General features: G+C 37.5%; 1 pseudogene; it reads right to left on the bottom strand.

Annotated features, from left to right (window-relative positions):
• Nucleotides 1-1,247: 1,247 nt before the first annotated feature.
• On the bottom strand, nucleotides 1,248-3,821 carry LOC149171943 (pentatricopeptide repeat-containing protein At2g13600 pseudogene; annotated as a pseudogene).
• Nucleotides 3,822-8,878: the final 5,057 nt, after the last annotated feature.

The following is an 8,878-nucleotide window of genomic DNA, read 5'->3' as shown; positions in this document are numbered from 1 at the left end:
CTGGTCCAAAACTACACCACCCAAAAGCAAAAACCAGAAAATAAAAGGAAAAACACAAAAAACCCTCCTCCTACTAATATACGTGAATGTAAACCCAAACCTTTAGACAGAAAATATGTCATCTATTATCTTTTTTTGATCAGAGGTTATACATATATACACTTCATGTATTGTTTAGTAAGCTGGTTCTGGTTCCAGTCCAATTTAACCCTCCGCCAGTTCAAGTTCCAGTTCTGATTTTAAAAACATAGATCCTGGCATGTAAACGACATGTAAACAGCAGAGTCTTTCTGGTAACCAAACATCAAAATATTAAACTTACCCTATGCCTTGCAATTGAGCATGTTAAATATTATCAAAATTCTACTGGTCTGGCATCTTGTAGAAATCTCAAAATATTTTGTACCAACTATGCAATCAGCTTGAAGATTTGTTGAGTATCAGAATATCTGAATTATAAAAATAAAAATTATAATTTCTAAAAATTATATATTTTTTTCTTTTGTCATTTCCCTGCCATATCCGGATCCTGGCTTTTGAATACTCTAGCAGAACCCTAGCTGGATCTGTATTTGTATCCTGGTAACCTACCTTTACTTTAAAGAAAGGTTCAGGGGTTCAGTCCAGACCAATTTGGCAGGTTTGAAAGGTTTAGGGTTCAGACACACCTGGAATAAAATGGTTTGGCTAACATATAATGAAACCCTAAAATAATGTCACGCACACTATAATAAGTGAAAACAAACATCTATTTGCATTGAGAGCTGATAAAGGCATAACATAAACATGAAGAAAATAGGTCAATTTTTCATTTTCAATGAATTCATAGAAAATAGTGAGAGCATAGAATATGGAAACATACACTTTATCTCCTCATCTCTAGAGGGTTGGAACTTGGAAGCCAGCCATTATAGGCCATGCACATAACTCTTATGGAAATATCAATTAGAGAAAATAATTGGAAAATATAAAAAATAAAAAATAAAATTGAAAACTATCTAAACTCACCAATCCAACTTATAAAAACTTACTGGTTACTTTTCACATTTTCTATCTTTCAGCCTTCCACAGAACCCAACCACTACACACTAGGAAACCCTGTTTCTAACTCTGTTCTGCTATTGTGTAAACACTGTAGCGGAGAAGTGGAATGTTACAACAGATTTTTTAAGTTTCGATACACCCATATGCAGAGGTAAGGAGAACCAATTGTAAAGATCAAAATGGTTCATTGTCTGTTCTCAAAATAGTCCCTGGATGTTCTGAGATTCCTCAAAATTAGAAAGAATCAATCAGCATGCTGTGGGGATGTTACAGAGACAATCGTAAATTACTCTCAAGAGAAGTTTTAACACATAAACCATATACCATGAGAATTGTGTACCTGATAATTAAACTTATGCTTGATGAACCAATGTAATGTCAATCTTAGAACACTTCCGCAGTTTAGATGAGACCAATGCAAAGCATTATTCGCAATCTTATCAGTAGCCAAAACAAGTGCAGTACTGGCTCCAAATGGTATGAAGATTAATGCCCACTCCCTGCCCATGGAAGCAAGGCCAATGCCGAAATATGACTTGCTTCTTGCTGGTTTCATCCAACATGACAAACATTTCCAGAGAATATTTCATTCTTATATGATCAGAAAGCATGATATTCCCCGAAATATTTCTCATCCAACATTCCAAGCTTCAAATATGTAGACATCATGACATCTTTGTTATTAGCGAGCCACATGTTGTCCCAGCTGTAGTGATAAGGTTGAGAGCAATAACTAAATTCTTATTACAGTACCGAAGAGTGTACTAGTTCTTCTAGTCCTCCACATCATACAACAGAGTGTCCTTTACAGGCACATATCCTGCATCCTTCATTTCCCTAGACAACTTCTCTAACATTGCATAGATATCCTTTGTTTGAGAGTGCGTTCGGTCTCCTATGACAAAAGTATGCACTGTGTTTTTAATCTCAATCCAGCTGAACCCCGGTGTCTTCTTGACACCCCTAACTTTCATCATTCTTCTAACTTTGGCTACTTCATCCCACCTGCCAGCTTCAGCATAGATATTTGACAGAAGCACATATGTTGAAGTGTGTTGGGCTCCCAATTCAAAAAGTTGTTCTGCTGCATGCTGTCCTAGCACTGTATTTCCATGGATTCTGCAAGCACCGAGTAGGGACTTCCACAAACCAGCATCAGGTTTCAAAGGCATTTTCTTAATAAAGTCCTCTGCTTCATCCAGGTGCCCAGAACGGCCAAGAAGATCAACCATGCAAGCATAGTGCTCAGCCCTTGCTGTGATGCCATGATCTTCACACATGGAATAGAAGTAGCGACAGCCTTCATCTACCAAACCCGCATGGTTGCACGCAGACAACACACACAGAAAGGTGACATCATTAGGCCCCGTGCCTTCTTTTTGCATTTGCTCAAAGAACAGCAGTGCCTCCTTTCCTTCCCCGTGTTGGGCATATCCTGCAATCACTGCATTCCATGTGATTACATTTCTTTCAGGCACTGTGTCAAACACATTGCGGGCATCTTCTATGTTACCGCATTTGGCATACATCGTGACCAGGGAATTGCCAACAAAGACACTGAGTTTAAACGCCTTTTTGATAATATGAGCATGGACATACTTTCCCTTTCCCAGTGCTGCCAGGTTGCCACATGCACTGAGAACACTGGGGAAGGTATTCTGGTTCGGAACATTGCCAGAGCATCGCATCTGCGAAAAGAGTTCCAAAGCTTTGTCATTATGTCCATTCTGCGCATATCCTGCAATCATTGCATTCCACGAAATGACATTCCGTTCAGGCATCCTCCAAAACAGCTCACTTGCCTCCTCTACTCTCTCATTCTTCACATACCCCGTAACCATTGCAGTCGATGCAACAACATTCTGCTCAGGCATTTTGTCAAACACTCGCCGTGCATCATCTATGCTCCCACATTTGGAATACATATCCACAAGGGCACTGCCCACAAAAGCATTGACATCCAATCCAATCTTAATTGTGTAACCATACACCTGCTTTCCTTCTTTCAAGACCTCCAACCTCGCACACGCGCTAATAACACTGCCAAATGTATACTGGTTTGGCTTCACTCCAAAATCCAGCATTTGAATAAAAAGTCTCAGAGCATGCCCCTCTTGGGCACTCTGCCCATACCCTCCAATCATGGCAGTCCATGTGACCACATCTCGTTCATGCATTTTGTCAAACACTTGGCGAGCATCCTCGATCTTTTTGTGTTTAGCATACATTATCAGAAGCTTGTTTCCCACATCTAAATCTACCTCAAACCCAGTTTTAATTATATGTGTGTGAATACACATCCCTTCTGCAATGGATTTGATATTAATGCAAGCTTGTAATAAAGAAACATAGGCATCAGGATCTACCTTATGCATGACTTGTAGCATTTTCAAGGCCTCCTTCAATTGACCTTTGATGCATAGAGTTCCAATATCTTCTACAGTGTCCATATGCAGTATAGCCTCCAACTTTTCTCTGCTCTGATGCCAAGCAAATAAATGCATTTTCTGATATTGGTTCCTTGAAGGGTATTGGAAAATTTTTTGTGTGAGCTGTGCCTTTGGTACTCGAATATAGGCTTGTGTAAAAATGAGAAGTCTCAACTTTTGTAAGGCCTTCATGTATGTCAAATAAGTTGCAGGAGTTGGATTTGCTCAACATGGCTGAAAATCTCAGTTCTGAAGTGGTTTGGTTGGATTTGATAATGTGATTCATGCGAAAATGCGCCTCTGGGAGTACACTGATTTTCTTACATATGCTTCAAATATTAAGAGTAGATTGACATTTCTTTACATTAAAATAAATAAATAAAACAAAACAAAACAGTGATTTTCTTAATTTAAAAATATAATTAGTATTTGAAAAAAAAAATAAGATCGATAAATTATTTAAATTAAAACAAAAACATAAAATTTATTTATTTAAAAAATATTATTATTATTTTAATTGAGGAAATGAGTTTTTATATATGTTGCTATTAAATTATTTTTTTTAATAAAAATTATTTTTTTATTAATAAAATTAGATTTTGATGCGAACCAATATATTTATAAGTAACATCATGTTCATTTTCCTATAAAATTGCCTATTTCTTCTATTACATTATTCTTGTATAGTCACCAAAGGGTCCCATTAAACACTACATAATTGCATTGCATTAAAAAACAAAATGAGATAACTAACTAGTTTGCATCTTTTGAAACCGATTGTCCGGCTTCGTTTATCTCTACTTCCTCAAATTTTGGTGGCATTCTTGCCTCCTTTGCTTCCAACTGTGATCTTGCCTTCGTGGGGTTTCTAGGTGTACCGTCCAGGTGAATGTCCAGGTGTATCGTATTCTCCTTAGCAGCAGCGTCCTAAGCGCCATTGTCGTTCTCATTATCACCAACCTTCCCAAGCCTAAATTCCTCCTTCAAGATGGAGACAACTATTGTTTCCACCTTTTCCTCTGTGTTTTCTACCCTTCAATCTAGGGTCTCGATTTTGGTCATAATTACATTTGAGGTGACCTACACAATTTCCATATCTTTCCTCATACTTTCTAACTAACTCATTACAATAGAGAAATGGGATCTAGCTTCAAAAATGATTTGCCTTCTTATGCAAGATATCATTTGCTCTATTTCATGCTTGAACGCCCACAAAGAGTTCTTAGATGAACCTTCTACACCATTTTCTTACAGGGAAGCCATTTCTTTGTTTTTAACAGGATGAGCAGCTAACCATAAAGCAAAGGCCCTGGCCATCCATCTCCTTATAGTTGAGATCAACTCCAAGTTGATGGCCCCAAGGGTCGCTTCAAAATCAATGCCTCTCATTAATGCTCTTCCTGCGAAAAAAAAAAAATTCCAATCGGCCAATAACAGCCGTCCACATATTTTGTATGTTTATGTCCTTCACCTCCCCTTCACATTAAATCAAGGTCTCCTACCTTCTAGCTGCCTGTGCCCCTGTCAAGCAATACCACACTTATCCACTTGGGGGATGATTTATCAGACATTTCTGCATTCCTTATTCTGCTTGTCATCTGAACCAAGTAGTTAAGACAACAATAATTCCATTTGACATTTGTTTCACCCTTCTCTAGGCCACTCCTGCATGTTGAGGAGATACATTTATTTCGTATCATGGAACTTGAAATATAGTTGTGGGACCTTCATCTACCGTCAATTTGCCTTGCTTCAGGGTGGTGGCCTTGTTGGCTTCTTCATCTGCCATTTTGTTAAACTCCCTTTTTATATGGAAACATTCAATAAATTCAAATTTGTCCAACATAAGAATTGTTCTTTGCATAGTTGGTCTTAGGTTAAATTCTTGATGTTTGGACCATTTTATACATTTTTTAATAGTTATCAGGGAGTCACCAAACACAAATAAGTGAGTGATTCCATTGTCAAGAGCCTGTCTCAATCCTTGCCATAAGTCAAGTTCTTTTGCTCTATTATTTGTGGCTACTCCCAGCCCCCATGCATATTTTTTTCCAAATTTTTTCATCAGGGTATAGAATTACCCCTCACTCTATAGCTTCCCCCACCGCCATTAAATTATTAATCAAAAAAAAAATCGCAGAAAAAAGTGTGTGTGTATATATATATTGAATTTTATTATATTATTCACAAAGTTACAAATATTAAAAATTTGATAATTGTAACATTAAAAACTAAATATATAATAAAATGGGTTTAAAATCAAAACAAAATATATAACAAAAATTGTATAAAATTATAATCAAATTATTATTGATATATATTTTTTTTAAATGGAATATATTATTTCTTCTAAATATCAATAAACTAGTTTATATAATTAATTGTAATATTTTTATAGTTTTACGATTATTTTTGCACACAAGTAGTTCAAGATTTGTATAACATCAAAAGATCTAGAGTGATATGCAATGCTCTAAGAAAACCAGTGACGTTATAGGCATCTTGATTAGAGAGCATGGTTCCTTCTAGAAGAGGGGTAGCAACCCCCTCCTACCACAACATCACAGTTAGATATACACCAAAGCTTAGAAAGCGGTAGATTCACATAGGCCCATCAATACAAGTGAATCATCTAGCCACATGCAGGATCCATCCAGTAGCATGAAGGAATATCCACAAGGGATAGAATTAATAATGGAAAATCATACTAAAGATATCGCGAGAGGGCAGCAAGTAAAAAAAGGTTCACGCATCCTTTAAGCAGAGAAAATCCCCAAATATCAAGTCACGTCCTCAAAAATTGGGTAATTAATTCAATACATCCATGATCATGCTCTTATTGGGAAGTTTTGGGGGCTATGGCCATTGAAAAAAGCTCTAATAGGTTGGATCTGCAAAAATTGGTTGCATGTCAAATAAACAGTTAATTCAAGAGTTGGGAAAAAAATTAGTAAACTCTAGTAGGATAAGTATCATGATTGATTCCTACCGACTCTCTTCATCAACTCAAACATGAAAATCATCTCATGGAATGCAAGGGCTCTATATGGTAAATCCAAACAGAAACTCCTGAAGGAAAAAATCAAATCATAAAAGCTAGTCATACTCATACTACAAGAAACTGAAACAGGAAGGAACAAAATTTCCCAAATAAGGCAAACTATATGGAAATCATGTGTAACACCCTCCTCCCACGTCAACCTAAGAAACTGTCTAGCTGGGGTAAATATGTGATGAGAGGCCACTATGATATGATTCGATCTCCTATTCACATTAAGGAAGTGGAACCGACGGAAACACACCATACAGACGTTCAACATCATCAACAGAACCCTCAGAAGACAAGTCAGCCACTCAGACAGCTTGTCCCTGGGTCCCACCATTGTTTTAGGTCTCTTGGGCCATAGTTGCTCTCATGTTATGGGCATTGGAGCAACCAACAACCTAAAGTCGCTCTCACAGACCTGCCTGCCAGCGATTGTGGACTAGAATTGTCAGTGTTGTGCCGACGACTCTAAGATTTGAGCCACTTTTTCAGGCCTAGGGCCCAGGTCACTGCCCATAAGTGATCCATCTCTTCAAATCAGTAAAGTAAACATGGAAATGACAGTACTAGAGAAAATACTTGTTCAAGACCTTAACTGGACCCCTACTAGCCATGACAGGCATTTTGTAAAACATATTGCCAATGTGTAGTCTACATGTGTAATTCATAATTCTAAGCATAGGGGTGTCATACTTAGTTGAGAATCACTAAGAACCATTGATGCCCCAATGCATCAACTGCCATTCCATCCATTAGGTCATAAATACATTGATCATTCAATTATAAGTAAAAACATGATGAGAGCCACACATGGTTGTTGTCATAAAAGATATACATAACCATCATAATAACAACAGAAAATACTCATGAAAGTACAATCATATAGACCACATATAATCCATGAAAATTCTCATAGAAATACAAGGAGAAATAACCTTTCATTAATGATGCAAAATACAAACTCGGGATGAGACTTCCATGTTCCACTTGATCGTAGAATGGCTTAGCCAAATCTCTCTTCATTCATTCACCCTCATGCCATATTCCAAGCATGAATGTGGGATCTCATAGAACACATCAATCAAAAATCATCTAGGGCTTCCAGAGGCCATCCACCTCAACCCATCAAACAGTTATTCCACATCATGGTCAGACATCACCAAAACCATCATCAGATCAGTTTCTATCCCAGCCATCCGGGGCTCCAAAGCGTTTGTCCAACCTGGCTATGGGACTAGTAATTCGACCCACATATGTTACCGGGATTCGGAGCGTTTGTCCAACCAAGGTTATGAGATTAGTAACTCAACCCACCAAGGGCTCCAGAGCGTTTATCCAACCCAAGCAACGGGACTAGTAACTCAACCCAAGCTAAGCAATCATGAGAACCAATAAAAAACACAAGAAGGAAATAAACCCACAATCACCATGGCTATCCAGGAAATGGCAAGGCTAGGTAATCCACTGTTAATCTCGACCATCCTCCATGCCAATGACAGTTCACAACCAACAAAGCACATGCATATGCCATGCATGCCAAAACTAGTGAAGAAATTATTCATGCAAATCGATACCTGCAAGCAAATTTGATGTAGTTGCTGATGTCGATGCCTTCTTGCTCCAAGAATCCAAGTATGCCACACCCTCCAAGAGTGCTCCAAGAAAACTCTAAGTGTCCAAGAGTACCAGAAAGAGAGAATAATGAGAGACCTCCAAAACTGAACTAACAAAAGGTTACCAACTGATCCTCAAAAGCCTTTTATGGATGAGGCCTCTATTTTCTTCATTTTCCTCCTCATATGACACCTGTGACCTTTCACCAACTTTTTCTCCTAATTTCCATTATTTTCATAAATAAATGTGCCAAAAATGTCTTTTTTCCTTTTAATGCCTTAGCCATTGCCTTTTCCAATTTCCTTAGCCATAAACAACCAAATGAACACCCCTTAGGATGTCTTTCCCAACACTCAGCTTGGAATAAGTGTCCCGTTCATCTATGGTTATTGTTTTTATCTGTTATTACATGAAATTTTCACTAGGGTTGTTACAACATACTAATGTAGAGCTTTGGATACAAGGGGAGCATCAAGAGGATTAGCAATTTGGTGGAATCTAAGAGAAATCATGCTCTCGAACTTTGTAGCAACCACAAGATCAATCTTAGCTAAGTTTAAAAAGGTGGGATCAATGACAATAGGACACATAACAAATATGTACACCCCAACTATTTTAGGGGATAAATCAACATTCTTGGAAAGCATAAAAAATCTTCATTCTCAATTAAAATCCAAACATACTAGAAGGATATTTTAATCTGATAAAATATTTACATGAGAAAATAGGGGGTATTTGACATTTA

Source organism: Pinus tabuliformis, chromosome 4_2, assembly GCF_031772625.1.
Source record: "Pinus tabuliformis cultivar Carrire ecotype Pingquan chromosome 4_2, CPIR1, whole genome shotgun sequence".
Taxonomy (NCBI): Eukaryota; Viridiplantae; Streptophyta; class Pinopsida; order Pinales; family Pinaceae; genus Pinus; species Pinus tabuliformis.
Note: the sequence above shows the minus strand (reverse complement) of the source record. Positions and strands in the feature narration are given on the sequence as shown.